The 15,829-nt window shown below is 41.3% G+C and overlaps 2 protein-coding genes across 3 annotated transcripts in view; both read left to right on the top strand.

Annotated features, from left to right (window-relative positions):
- The window catches only part of LOC111842958 (NACHT, LRR and PYD domains-containing protein 6-like), a 108,205-nt gene that overhangs the window by 40,353 nt on the left and 52,023 nt on the right, over nt 1–15,829 (top strand). The window lies entirely within an intron of this gene.
- Nucleotides 4,412–15,829, top strand: part of LOC140581466 (protein NLRC3-like) — a 114,058-nt gene continuing 102,640 nt past the window's right edge. Inside the window, exon 1 of the mRNA XM_072704146.1 lies at nt 4,412–4,671. The gene's annotated coding sequence lies outside the window, so the exon portion shown is untranslated. The remainder of the gene's footprint in view (nt 4,672–15,829) is intronic.

Raw genomic sequence — 15,829 nt, 5'->3', positions numbered from 1 at the left:
TAACCAGAAAGTAGCAGAGTCTCAAAATGCTCTCTTAATGCAGCATTTCCTTGCAGATGAATGAGCTCAAGCTGTAGAGATCCTGCATGTGCCCACTTGAATGTCCTTCGAAAATCCTCTGACGTGTCTGATGAGGAAAGGATTCTGGCTTAGCAGGAGGATCTGCTGCCCAAGGCAGAAACTGTTGAACCTGTTACTGAAATTTCCAATCAGCTTCTTAATGAAGTTAAAATAGGGAGAAAAATCTCTTTCACCCTGGATCTGTTCCTGCAGTTTTGGGAAGTGTTCACACTCTCCTTCAAGATCTTCTTTGAAAATGTCCAGCTTCCTCTGGAAAGAGTGAGCAGCTGTCATCAAATCAGCAACTGAATTGTTTTGGTTTTAAACTGAGCTCATTAAGATGTGATGTAATGTCAACCAAAATGGCAACCATCTCCATCTTGTGCTTATCTTGCAGAAAAATTGAAAACTGTGTTGCTCTCTGACTCTTGACCTGCTCTAAGAAAGCTGCTATTTCTTTTCGAACAGACCAGAAACGTCCCAGTGCGTTGCCTTTACTCAGCCGCCTCACATTGGTGTGCAGTAGCAGGTCATTAGCCTCTGCCTCAACATCTGCCAGGAATTCTCTCAGGAGGCGATGCTGAAGGGATGAGGATGCCCTAAGGAAGTTGATGAGTTTCATCACTGTGTTCATTATTTCAGCAAATTGTTCTGATAGAGTGGCACACAGAACACTCTGATGGATGAGACAGTGGTAAGCAATAAGATCTGGGTTGTCCTCTTTCATCCGGGGCACAGTCCCCCTCTCTTTCCCACCATGGCAGAGGCACCGTCTGTGGTGACAGAGGAAACCCGCTTCATATCTATGCCCCTCTTTCTCAGCATCTCCTTTACTGCTGCATATATGTTCTCTCCTCTTGTGTGTGTTTCAAGTGGTGTTACACCCAGCAGGTCCTCACAGAGCTCCTTCTTATCTTTGTGAAAAAATCTCACATACACCAAAAGCTGGGCATTGTCAGTTACATCTGTAGACTCGTCAATGGCCAAAGATAGGCATGATGCACTCTGAATAGCTGCATCAAGCTGTGCAAGTACATCATCTGCTAATATTTCTGACTTTCTGGTTGCTGTTGTAGCTGACATCGGGATTCTGTCCCAGTGAGCAAGTCAGAGACGACAGTGGCAAGGAAAAACTCCCTAGAAGGAAGAAACCTTGGGAGGAACCAGACTCAAAGGGGGAGCCCATCCTCCAGGGGCCGACAGAGAAAGTCAAATGAACAAGATGGCGAAATCCTATTCTGTTATCCTTGACATAGATTCAAATAGGAGTTTAGGATTGTTTTTGTTCTCTTCTGTTAGTATGTAGAGATACACAGACCTAGCAGTCACTATAGTGCTTGTCCAGGCAGATCTGAAAGCTTCTAGTTTGGTTGAGAGCCATTTGCACCCTAGTTTGTGCCTGCTTAAGTTCACGTGTACGATCAGAGTACCAGGGGGCAGGTTTCTTATCTCTATGCTTTATTTTCTCAAGTGGAGCTACAAGTGGGCCAAAGAGAGGCTATATTTTATAGACACTGCTCACTTAATGACCTACCTGTTTAATGACCGCATGGACTTACAACCAGCTCTCCAGCTAGTCAGTATTGTATGCTGTATGACTACACTAGCGGTTTCAGTCTCCAACAGGCACGTGCGGGGGGCGGGGGGGGGGCTTGAGCACCTGCCCCTTTCCTCTTGGGTTCCCCAAGTGCCCTTTTCTTGAGGCATTTTATTATTATTTTTTAATGTGTGTGTGTGAGTCCCGCCTGTGCCCCTCAACAATAACATTTAACTATTAATCACAATTTTGGTAAATAAAAGGATCTGGCTTGCATCAGTCACATGATGACCATTAACCAATGCTCACCCTTGACGGCAGAGCGCGCTGGTTACAAAGAGCACGCACATTTTTCGCTGACTGGGCGGTACGGAGCTGTAGGAGAAACACAGAAATGAATTGGAACACACCGACTGATGCAACAAAAACCAGTAAGTAGGGTGTACTGCGCACACTATAGTCTATAGCACACAGGAGTGTTAGGTTATTATGTACACGTTGTTAAGTTGTCTTGTGGCAACTGACTAATTGAAACAAATGAGCATGCTGTGTGTGCACAGTGTGCAACAGCGCGACGAAACATTACCTGTCCTTTTATTAACTGCACAAGTAGTGGTGGTCATTAGCTGCTAGCTAACTGGGTAAGGGTGTCATGGGTCTGTAACTCTGTCCACCGTTTTAGGGAACATATTTCATTTTAAAGTACGTTACAGGGCTTTCACCTACCTTTCTGGAGGGCTTATATTTCACTAAAAAGTTTTTTGCCCTACTAATATTCCGGTTTCAGTTTATTTCCCACAGCTTTTTCTAATCTGTTGCCTTATGGTTCCAAGCATTGTCACCAATCTTTGCATTTTATTATTATCTCACAGCACTTGTTTAATCAGCTACCATCTCTCCTATGGACTTTTTAGTGTCTACAGTCTCAGATCAACACAGCCCTGCCGTCCATCTCGATCAGCAGCAGGAGCAGCAGCAACACTGTGCCCCATCAGGTAAAACATAGGCTACGTTAGCTTTGCATTGTCCCACCCCATGACAGTGATATAGTATGATGTGATTCCGCATTAGATTCTTGATGAATGTTGGTTGTTGTTATTCAACCTGGTTCTATGTGCCCCTTTTTAACTTTGAGCAGCCGCCCCTTCAAACATCTCTTCAAACATATCTTGTCTATAAATTTGTACTTTATTGTGCACCATATAGTACAAGTACTACTCTGACATTCCTTAAAATAAAATCTCCTATTACTAGAGAGCTTTCAACAGGCATCTCAGTTTCCTTGATTTGGGAGAACCTGTTGGCAACGGAAATGGATGAATGGTGCCGGTGTGAGTTAGGTTTGGCCCTACGACAGTGTCACCGGGTCGTCAGCTACTCACCTCGCTGAATCAACAAAACTCAATGATTTTGTCTCACTTTATATTTCATAATTTGTATCACTTTTAAAAAAATAGTTCTGAATGGACCAAAGTGTGCCTGATTGTTCCTTCTAGAGCCCTATATCCGCCTCTCGTAATAGCTGGCATGAGCTGACAGAACATTTTCAATATCACATGAACTGTGCCAACCACAATTTAAGTGAGGCTGTTTAAAATGCGCAATGAAATGTCTTCGAATGCAGCCGAATGCCCCAGGCAGCCTGACGGTGTCCTCTGTGACTCCTGGCAAATCCCACGATAAAGCCAGCAGATGGATGGCTTGTCTGTCATCTGCAGAAAGCTCAGCATCTCCAGCAACCTGGGAAACGTCAGTAACCTCAAGGCCAAATGCATAGCTGCTGTCCAAGTGTAACGTAATTCATATAAAAACAAGAGATTTACATTAATCAGGGAAGTAGAGTTTGGTGACACTTTACTTGACGGGACAGAAATACTTAGTAATAACTCAGTCACTACAGCAGATCCTTGGGAGTTCCTTCAGTAGCTCACAAAGGTTTACAGAATTAGCAGATATAGTGACAAATATAGTAACTGCTTGAGGTAAAACATGCGTCACGATTCATTAATGATGAATGAACATGAGATCAATATGTAACTAAGACTTAGTTTGTTGTTAATTAATATATAAGCAATTGTATAATATATATTATTTGTGCCCTGCCAAGTTAAGTGTTACCTAGTGTTTTTATGTAATACATGGTATTCACAGAAATACACCATTTGTGATTCATATTCACACTTGGGGTTCAGCATCAGGTTGTGCAGAACGTATCAGACTTATGGTGCTGCGTATGTCAATGTCAGGGCAGTCCTCAGTTTGCACTGATGCTGTCTCTGGGGATCCCCCACACAGGACATGCATAATTACAGGCCTTAAACCAGAGATGCATGGTCCACAATGTAGAAAGAAGTGCGCCACCATCTGGTCTGATAAAGCATAGTCACCAAAAAATAACCGTCATTCCTAAATGGCAGATGCCCAAATGGGTCATTTTATGAAATTTATGAAAGGGAAAAGGGAAATTATGGTCAGCCTTAGATCTGCTTTTCCAGCTTAACTAACCTATTTCGGGAATAGTAAATTGTGAGTAAGGCCGTGTGTTAATGATTTAAGTAATGTATCATAATTAATAGGCTGACCAGATAATCCATGTCAGGGAGGACACTTTAAGCTACTCCAGGTTTTACAAACTACTTTAAAACTGAAAGGTACCTGTGTTTGGCTAAATAGCTCACATCTGACTGGTTTGATTGAAAAACTCATCCAGCTGTTATACATTAACATTAGTGGCATATGCATGATTATAGGAGACTGACCAATCAGCACACAGCAAGAACTCGGTGCTTAACTGAGATCCAGGTCCTTTTAATTGAAATGGTATTTTACAAATCCTGTCCTAGCTCAATGTGTCCTCCCTGACATGGATTATCTGGTCACCCTAAATTAAGATATATATAATTCCAGAATGTGTGTTACGACAGAATTCGGCGGCGGTGGAGCTATTGCTTAGACCACTTCCGCATCTGATCGTTTCCTTCCGTGAATGTAAGCGAAAGTAATTTAAAGTCGCCATTTTGTTAAGACGCGTTAGTATGATTCTGGAGTAATTTCAAGACAATTTCCATTTCAAGGTAAGATTATAGTTAAGAGATACAGCTAATAATAAAATAAGCCTGTGTAACGCACTTAGCCTACATGCAGCTGCAGCGCCACAGATTTAATGTGACAGGAGCGATGGGGAGCTGGATTATTTAGGGTGGGTGCTTTAACTTGGACCCTTTTTCGGGCCGTATGAAATCGGCTTTATTTTTTCTCAAATTCCGTTTTGTCGGATTTAATTTGTTTTGTTTCGGATTTTTAGTTTTTATAAGCTTTTAAGGTGATCTGAAAATTCTTTGTTAGTTGTGCATTCGGTCTCACAGCAGCTGTGACGCAGTTTGATTTACTTGTTTGTTAGCACGCGCGGTTACGAGACAAACAAGACTATTTTCGGGTCATTGGCAGGCAAGTCAGTTAAAATGTAAGCATATACAATTCAAGCATATAAAGGGTTGAATAAAAACATTCAGCGACAGGTAGAAGAATGGTGGCCACAAATCAGGCATCATCGCGTATTAACGCTCTAAAGTCTGGGATACATGGATTAAAGTTTTCCGTCGCCATGACGGATTTCCGTCAACTGAGTGCACTAAAGGTTAATAATGAGATTTATGTGTATCCAAAGGAAAAAATGGGGGGGACTGGAAAGGCTGTATTTCTTTTATTTAATTACGATTTAATTATTTTTCCTAAAAATAAACATTATGGTTTTGTCAGTTCGCTTAAACATTGACGGCTGCGGAGTAGCCTACAGGCTGCAAGCTATTTCCCGACGAGTGTTTAAGATGCCAAACTTCATAGTAAGGACAAAATAATTCCTCAGCATTTATAGTGGCACATCAGTGGTACTATAAAGGCTTTTAATGTCCCAAAACAAAGACGAGATCTGCAAAAGGGTGAATGGCACGGGCTTCTTGTTGCCTGGCGTATCCAATAATAATAATAATAGGGCATAATAATATAGGCACTTAAGAGGATTCTGCCAGAAGGCACTATATGCCTGACAAATAAGTTCATTGCAAAGAGCATGAGAACAGAAGCATTTTGATACCTCATTTGTCAAGATCGGTCCAGTAGTTCCTGATCTAGAGCTTTTTAAAGGTGCCACTTAGCCGCCTTTTGTTGTAATGCAATTGCCATTAATGAACAAAGAAAAATTGTGATAAGAATTAGAGGTTTGTATTCAAGACACTGCAACAATATGATACAATATATAGTACACTAAACATCAGTCAGTTGCACAAATCCAAAATCATCCTGTCTTATTATACATCAAAATATCTTCTAAAGGTATTTTTCTTACATGTAATTATGATATTTGGTCATACCCTTCATTTTTTTTGACCGTATTTTCGTCTGGCAGCTCACGCATAATGCATTGTGTCCTTAAAAGACCCGGGCTGGGGATGCAAGATCCCGCTTGAATTTTGTTGTGAAACTTTGCAGATAAGTAGTTTAGAAACCAAAGAATGCGCCTGGAGGTGAATCTGGGTTGCCTGGGGGGTTACTGACCATTTTTGGGAGGGGTAAACCTTACCTTTAGTTTGTGATAAACAGAACTTTGTGAAAACACCACGGAAATTGATCGGATAAAAATTGTTTTGAAATCGAGGCTCTCCTGTCCAAGATGGTGCCCATCTAACGTAAATTCGTGCAGTGCTAGACCCAAAAAGAGGAAATTTTAGAATCCTACCGATACGCTCTTTTTAAAATGATGACGTCATCAGGGGCGACGCGATCGGCGATCGGCTCGAGCGAGTGTTTTAAGTGCCTAAATAATAGGCTAGTAGTAGTATATTTTACATTTTCGAAAAAGAATAGAACGTATTTATGTTTGGAAGTCAGTGGTGTGTCATGAAGTGTCTCATTCGCTAATAGTAGCTAAAAAAGGTTGGAAAACGGAGCCAAAGAAGCCAAAACTCCAAAGCTCGAGATTCAGGACAGTGGCTCTGATGTGGCAAGTACTGCGAGAGCTTATGCTCCGTTAGAAATAAAAAAATAACAGCCGTTTTGAAGTCTGTTTTCTTGCTGTTAACAGAGGAATGGCAATGGGAAGCTGTTCTAAATTTCCCGTAATTTGGGTCGGGATCTTGGGATTTTTCAGCCTGCTTTAAAATGAGTTTTTATTTGTAAACATAGGCTATATAAATAAGAACATAAGAACATAAGAAATTTACAAACGAGAGGAGGCCATTCGGCCCATCAAGCTCGTTTGGGGAGAACTTAGCTAATATCTCAGAGTTGTTAAAATCTTATCTAGCTCTGATTTAAAGGAACCCATGGTTTTAGCTTCCACTACAATAGCAGGAAGACTATTCCATACTCTGACTACACGCTGTGTAAAGTGCTTCCTCAAATTTGTTTTAAAATGTTCTCCCGCTAATTTCCACTTATGGCCACGAGTTCTAGTATTTAGACTAATATTGAAATAGTCATTTGGCTGAACAGCATCCAGACCCGTTAGAATCTTATAGACCTGAATCATATCCCCCCTTAGTCTCCTTTGCTCAAGGCTGAACAGATTCAGTTCCGCTAACCTCTCCTCGTAAGACATTCCTCTAAGACCAGGAATCATTCTCGTAGCTCTTCGTTGCACCTTTTCTAAGGCAGCAATGTCCTTCTTGAGGTATGGTGACCAAACCTGCACACAGTATTCTAGGTGGGGTCTTACCAAGGAATTATATAAGTGTAACATCACCTCCCTTGACTTAAACTCCACACATCTAGAGATATAACCCAACATTCTGTTCGCCTTTTTTATTGCTTCCCCACATTGGCGAGAGTGGGACATGGAAGCATCAACATACATACCGAGATCTTTCTCGTAATCAGCTACCTTTATTTCAGTGGAACCCATAAAATATCTGTACTGTATATTTCTGCTCCCTGCATGGATTACCTTACATTTATCTGTGTTAAATTTCATCTGCCAAGTATCAGCCCATTCGCTAATTAAATCCAGATCCCGTTGAAGCCTCTCTGCTGCTAGATTAGTATCTGCTACCCCGCCCACCTTAGTGTCGTCTGCAAATTTAACCAGTTTACTGTATGTATTCGTGTCAATATCATTAATGTAAATTAGGAACAATAGTGGTCCTAAAATTGAACCCTGCGGTACCCCACTATAAACGGAGGCCCACTGTGACATAGTGCCTCTAATAACTACTCGCTGCTTCCTATCAGTTAGCCAGTTTTTGATCCAAGCTGCCACAGTTCCTAAAATTCCTGCAGCTTTAAGCTTTAACAAGAGCCGTTTGTGGGGGACAACATCAAAGGCTTTCTGGAAATCTAAGTAAATCACATCATAGGCCTTTTTGTGATCAATTTCACTTGTAGCTTCCTCAAAGAACTCAAGCAGATTCGTTAAGCAGGATCTACCTCTCCTAAATCCATGTTGGCTATCCTTTATAATGTTATTTGCATCTAGGTAATCTACCATTTTCACTTGAATTATAGCTTCCATTATTTTTCCAGTAATGCTAGTTAAACTGATTGGCCTATAGTTTGCTGGATTACTTCTATCCCCTTTTTTGAATATGGGTGTTATATTAGCATGCTTCCAATCTGATGGTACCACACCCGCAGATAACGATTTCTGGAATATTAAAGTCAAAGGTTGGCTAATAATATCCCTCATCTCTTTCAAGACTAAAGGTAAGATGCCATCAGGCCCCTGCGATTTATTTATTTTGAGTTTAGCTAGGCTTAGTATCACATCAACCTCAGTTATACATATATTGGTCATAGACGATGCTGTATTCGTATTAATTGGTGGTAAATTACTTGTGTTCTCTATTGTGAACACCCTTGAAAAATAATCATTAAACTCGTTTACCATATCAATTTCGTTATCAATTATAAGGCCCTTACTATCCTGCAAATTAGTGATTTCAGCTTTTAGTGCTCTCTTGGAGTTAAAATATTGGAAGAAACCTTTACTGTCATGCTTAGCCTCCAATGCAATTTTTCTTTCTACATCCCTCTTTGATAGCCTAATGTCATTTTTTAACTCTGCCTGTAGACTTAGATACTCCTGCTTGATTTTGAAATCATTAGTTATTTTACAGTTGTGGAACAGAGCCCTTTTCCTCCTGACTTTATTCTTAATTTCCTTAGTAAACCACCTTGGTTGTCGTTTCCTAGATTTAGTTTTGCTGGAAACAGGTATGAAGTCCTCTTGCACTTGCAACAATGTGCTTTTGAAAAATTCCCATGCCTCTTCAACTGTTTTGCTATTTAACTCTGTCCAGTTTACAGTTTCTAATTTCCGTCTCATACCATTAAAGTTAGCCTTCCTAACATTGTATACTTTTAATTTAGACTTTGCTCTTCGGACACTAAAATTAACCTCGAATTTAACCATGTTATGATCACTACCGTACAATGGGTCTAAAACCTCTAATTTTCCAATCCTATCCTGGTTATTACAAAAAACGAGATCAAGAAGGGCTTCTCCCCTGGTAGGAGTATTAACAAACTGAGTAAAAAAACAATCCTGTACTAATTCCACCATCTCAAGTTCATTTACAGAAGAGCCAGAGACTGTGTCCCACTGTATCCCAGGTAAATTAAAATCACCCATAACCACCACATCATTTTTATTACTCATAATCCTGATATCATCATATAATATTCTGCTTTCCTCTACAGCTACATTAGGTGCCCTATAACAAACCCCGACAATTAGGCCATTTGAATCTTTAGCATCAAGTTTGATCCATACAGCTTCTGAATTTTTATTTTTATCAGTGAGATCCCTTGCCTGCAAGTTTTCTTTTACGTATACTGCAACACCACCTCCCTTCTTGCCTATCCGGTCTCTACGGAACAACGTATAACCATCCATATTATATTCATCACCATCATTGTCACTCATCCATGTTTCAGTTATTCCTATAATGTCGTAATTGTCTGAAGAAATTAAAGCCTCTAAGTCATTAATTTTGTTTCTAATACTCCTAGCATTCAAATACAGACCACTAATGGTAGGCCTTTTACAGTGTCTACTTTTAATATTTATTTGGGCTTTCCGTCTCTCCCCACATAAATTCATAACTGACCTCCCTGCCCCCCCAGTCCCTAGTTTAAACATTCCTCAACTATTCTGCACATACGCCTCCCCAATACACTGGTTCCCCTATGGTTCAGATGCAACCCGTCCGGCTTGAACAGGTCCCACCTGTTCCAGAAGGTCTTCCAGTGCCCCATAAACCTGAACCCCTCTTTCCTACACCACCATTTTAGCCACGCATTTAATCCCCTTATCTCAGCTAATTTTGCCTGACTTGCACGTGGCACGGGAAGTATTCCAGAGAATACCACCGTGGATGTTCTGCTTCTAAGCTTATCCGCGACTTCTATAAATTTATCTTGCAGAACAGCCCTTCTGCCCTTTCCTATGTCATTGGTGCCAACATGCACCACGACCACTGGATCCACCCCGGCTGGGGCCAAAAGCCTGTCCACTCGATCTGGAAGGTCCCCTACCTGGGCACCAGGCAGGCAAGACACCGTACGGGACCCTCTATCACGGGTGCACACATAACTATCTACACCTCTTATAATTGAATCCCCTACTACCACAACCTCCCTCCTACTGGGGTTAGGTGGCTCCTTGGTGCCCAAGGGCCCACCTGCCTCCCCAGTCTCTTCCGGCTCTAAAGCTGGAAGCACCTGAAAGCGGTTAGAAACCGTTACTTCAGGTGATGCCGCCTCTGTGAACTGTGTACGCCCTTTTCTACGTCTACGACCTACGTTCACCCAGCTCTCTCGACCTACCTGTTCATCATTCTCCCCCCTCCCCGCTTGTGACGTACACATAGTCTCCCTAGAAGGCGTATTAACTCTCTCCTTTAACTCATTGCTATGCTGGATGAGAGCCAGTCGCTCCTCTAGGTCACGAACCTGGACCATGAGTGAGTCAACTAACCCACATCGCTCGCAGACGAAGTCCGACTGGACGCAAGCATCCAGAATGGCAAACATCTTGCAAACACAACACTGAGTTGGCCCCATAATTACCTAACTCACTATGTCCCCGTCCTTTACTCCCAGCCCAGTATATTAACAGAGATTATTTAAACTTTTAGTTGATCTAATTAACGTATAGTTAAAACAAAGTGCCGAGTACACTAAAGCACTAAATTAACACTTGCGTTAAATCGGTACTTTATTATAAATTATCCGGCAGCGTCAGCGGCAGCTACTCAGCCATGGAAATAGCTGATATGACAAGAAATTACCATTCATTTGAACCTCTATACCGCAAATGAAGTACTAATTAGCATATACAGGTTAAGATGCATGAATTTCTTGTCATATCAGCGCAAATGCACATAAAATATGTGCGCAATTGCAGTGTCACAGCAATGGATTGCTGCGCGTATCGCTTTTAAAGGTGAATGCGTACTTGCGTACCAGTTATATGCAGCCCTGATTATTTATAACAAAGATTGTATCAGAAATTCGGATCGGAATCGGCGCCGATCCAGACCTATTTGACGGATCGAGTATCGGCCATGTGTGACCAATCCACGTCCTATACTTACTTATTTAGTTTTTGGCAATCTCTAAAAAGATAGCTCCTATTTCGTGTTAAATCTATTTGCACAATCAATCGCAGGACAGCTCTTTCCCATTTTACATGTGTTTTTTTTGCGGCATTCACGTCGAACAATAACCTCATGCTAAATGTAAAAGCTAGTAGCTAAATAGGAGCCATTTTATAATTATGCAATTTATAATCCGATTAGTCGACTAATGGTTTTAATAGTCGATGACTAGTCGACTATCAAAATAGTCGTTAGTTGCAGCCCTAGACACAATGCAGTACGTTGTTCTGGCAACCGCCAAACCTGTTTGTGATTAGTCACTCCAAAGAACATGTCTCCACTGCTCTAGAGTCCAGTGGCAGCGTGCTTTACACCACTGCATCCGATGCTTTGCATTGCACTTCGTGATATAAGGCTTGGATGCAGCTACTCAGCCATGGAAACCCATTCCATGAAGTTATCTACACACTGTTCTTGAACTAATCTGAAGGCCACACGAAGTTTGGAGGTCTGTAACTATTGACTCTGCAGTCATTTGGCGACTTCTGAACACCTCAGCATGCGTTGTCCCCGCTCTGTGATTTTATGTGGCCTACCACTTTGTGGCTGAGTTGCTGTTGTTCCCAATTGCTTCCACTGTGTTATAATACCACTAACAGTTGACCGTGGAATATTTAGTAGCGAGGAAATTTAATAAATGGGCTTATTGCACAGATGGCATCCTATCATGGTACCACGCCTGAATTCACTGAGCTCCTGAGAGCGGCCCAACCTTTCGCAAATGTTTGTAGAAGCAGACTGCATGCCTAGGTGGTTGATTTTATACACCTGTGGCTATGGAAGAGATTGGAACACCTGAATTCAATGCTTTGGAGGGGTGTCTCAATACTTTTGGCAATATAATGCAGTGTTTCCCCTAGGTTTACAGCTTTTGGGGGGATGGGGGCAGATGGACACCGACAGGTTTCATGGTGTTCATGTGTTTCTCGTAATGTCTCCTTGCAGCCTATTGTGAATGTTTGTCTTGACCTGCAAATACATTAACTGTTAGGCTTTAAAAGTGATAGCTGATAGCTTAAAATAGTGATAGTTTAAAGCAGAAAATCCCATTGTGAAACGTATTTATTAGGCTACTCTGTTCATGGTTGAGAAGCCCCTCTCACTATTGCTGGGTATTGATTCAAATTTCAAGAATCGATTTGATTCCGATTCTCAAGATTTAGAATCGATTATCACGATTCGATCCAATCTGTTCCGATCCGATATGATATCGATTTGGGTCAGTGTTTTTAAAACAGTTTTTTTTTTTAGCTGTTACCTTAATTACCGGTACATGACTGTGTAGTTGTGCAACATATTAATACTAGTATTATATTGACATTCAACGACAAATTAATGAAGTATTGATAGTTAAAGATGGCTGTAAGGACCAATCCCCCTCCCAGAATGTTGATACAATTGCTTTCACAAACATGCTGTTGGGTAGAATTACCGAACAGATCCAGGACGTATTTCCGGAATACTTCACCTCCATTTGGCATGCCTTGCAAATCGCTTTGCTTTTGTCAAGCTCATCTGTCTGTTTGTCCGTTCTGAACCCGAAATGCTGCCAGACCGCAGCTTTTAAAGTTACGGGCGTTTTCAAAGCATCGCTAGTGTCCGACACCATGTTATTAATAAAGTTTTCCCCGGTGAACTTTAACATCACCTACTGTCGCGTCATTGAATTCACGATGCGCGTGATTAAAGATATTAACCCTTTAACACCTAAGCCTCAAAATGCCCGTCTGGACTTTCCCCCCCCCCCCCATTTTAGCTATAAAAAGGGCAGAAAATGTTAAAGGGTAAAATCGATCTTTGGATGTACGAATCGATCTTTAGGAATTATTATGAGAATCGATTAAGAATCAGAGAATCGATTTTATCGACACAGCACTACCTCTCACAGTTTACAGTGAGTGAGTGTTGCCTTTTTCACCACCCTGGGAGCGTTTAAAAAACGCAGATATTTTTCTGATGGGAGCTGAAAATCAGATATTTTCTGACGTGCGCTCTCTGTCCGCTGCTGGGCGTGTGCTCACCTGTGTGCGCACACATCGGGGTGGAACTCTGCCATGCGCGATACAGAGAGCAGAGGTGAATTTTAAATCCACTACTGTGTAGAGACAAAGCTGACAAGCTGTTGTGTAATAAAAGATAAATAACATGAGGCTATTTAGTTTGTTTAATAAAAGGACAATGTATAGACCTGTTATATAGGAAAGGTAACCTTAAATGACTTCTGTTGTGATCTGGTGCTATATAGAAAATAAAATAAAATTAAATTTGACCTTCAAGGGGGGTGGGAGGTGCTGTTGGGGGGCGGGACACCCCCCTAATATAATGGTAAGGGAAACACTGTAGTGTATGCATGAAGTTCTGATGAAGCTCTCATAGACTCCCACAGAAGCACGGCGTCCAGTCGGACTCCGAAAACACGTAACTGGGGCATATTCACCAACAAGCTTTCCTCTATTCTCCATTTAGACAAAGTGGACTGGAGCCTTCCATAGACTTCCAGTGAAGCACAGTGTCAATGGGCATCTATGGGCTGCATTTATCCTGATTTTAAAGAGAAAACTAATGTATATATTGTGGAAAGCAACTTCCATAATGATCAGCACTGTGGTTCAGCTGCAACATAGATTAAACTTTCAGGTGCAAATAAAATTAGGTTACATTGACACATTGACTAATTCAATTGTTTTGGCATTTTATGGGGGAAGCCAGGTTTCCCATATAGTCTTAAAGCAATCGCTTGTGGCCAAGCTGCCTTTCCCCCCCGGGCTGTTCAGAGTAGGATTTTATCTAAAAATGGCTGCTTACTGTCTTCACAAATGCAGAACAGGACTTGGGGCCCTCCTAGGTATTTGAAGGGGCCCTGTGGCCCCACAACCCACAGTTTTGCACTAATCAGTGTGATAAACCCTAACAACTAGCACTGCATAGTTACCAGAGGATTTCATCCAAAAATGGATCCTGATGGTCCCCTAGGTCACTGAAGGGCCCTCGGGGCCCCAAAAGCAACAACATCCAAACCCGGTGTGGTATCTAAGACATCCCTGGGCCTTATTAAATAGCTAGCACTGCCATAGTTACATGGTGACTTTATCTAAAAATGGCCACGGACTGCCTTCACAAGAGGGGGGACATCGCTCTGGGGCCCCTAAGGCCTGTAATCCACTCATGAACCGATATATTGTGCACGTCTTCATATTGTTTGTTCCAGTTTTATAAAGACAATATGAAATACAAAATAATAGACAGAAATATGCTGCTTAAGAATTATGAAAGAGAATCATGATCTCGATTCTGATTAAAGACAAAAAAAAAACATGCAACTTTAGCAAATAGTAACAAGTCTAAATGCCAAAGGAATGTGTCAGAGTAAGGGTGTTTTTCCACCGCACCAGGTACCGTACTTTCCGTACTTTCATAAAGTGCCGAAAGTTTGGTACTTCTTTCATGTCGGTTTTCCACTGGCGTAAAAAATGGTACCGGCGCCAAATGACATCATCAGTGAGCGCCCCTGACTGGCAGCCCAAAATTAAAACTAACAGTTGAGGCTGGAAAATGCGGTTTATTGTTATGACAGCTTCTATCACAGTATAAGATTTAGTAAAATCCTAATCATGCTGCCATCAATTACATTTACATAGGTACACTTACTTTGGCTAAGCCGATCAAAGCAGTAAGAATTAACTTACTGCTAATTCAGTCTTTTGAAAGCAAACAAATGATTTAATTATGTTTTTTGATTTTCAAGCGGCATTGTTCGGTGTTTCGCGTGTGCCCCATTTCTTCCAAGCGGCTTGGTATTATGGTGTTCCCGGCAATTCAGTTTCCTTATGTTTCTCCTGTCTATCAGGAAATAATGTTTCCCCTAATATTACCCTATTAAGAGGTATGTGAAATGTCTGAAAATCCCTCAGGTACATTATTACATGTGAATACAGTAGAACGTCACGCATAATATAGTCTTATAAGCAATACTATACCGTTTTCATCAAGAAATATCTCTATCCAGCGAATTAAGTAATTTCATTTATTATCTGTAAAAACAAAAAACATAGAAAAGGCATGTGATGTTTTAAAATTAATATATGGCTTGTTTACCTCAAGATCTTCGTAAAAAGACATGAAAACAACAGCGAAACCGTGTACAAATCAGAGCGCGAGAGGGGAAACATAGGGAAACTGAATTGCCTGGAACGGCAAAAACTTTTTTATTTCGAGTCGTGCATCCAAATCCCACTGGATCTGTTCATCCGACCATATGCCGATTAAAGCCTGTTTCCTCGTTTGTCCATCCTTCCATTTTACTTTTTTATATTTTTGTTTCTACTGCTTTTTATTTTGTTTCTCGCTGTGATCGCTCTGTTCGCTGTGTGTTTCAAAAGATGGCGGTTGTATTTTGTGTTTCAGCGGCAGGCTATTTGCATAACCAATCGAAAGCAAATACGTTTGCAAGTCCCACCCCAAAGTACCGAAGTACCAAAGAAGTACCCCAACTGGTTTGGCACTTTTGGTACCCGAGATTTCGGTACTGGTACTCGACCGGAAGTCAATGGAAAAGCGAAAGTACCGTACTTTGTGCGGT

Source organism: Paramormyrops kingsleyae, chromosome 21, assembly GCF_048594095.1.
Source record: "Paramormyrops kingsleyae isolate MSU_618 chromosome 21, PKINGS_0.4, whole genome shotgun sequence".
NCBI classification, from domain to species: domain Eukaryota; kingdom Metazoa; phylum Chordata; class Actinopteri; order Osteoglossiformes; family Mormyridae; genus Paramormyrops; species Paramormyrops kingsleyae.
The sequence above is the reverse complement of the archived record's forward strand: the minus strand, read 5'-3'. Positions and strand labels throughout refer to the sequence as shown.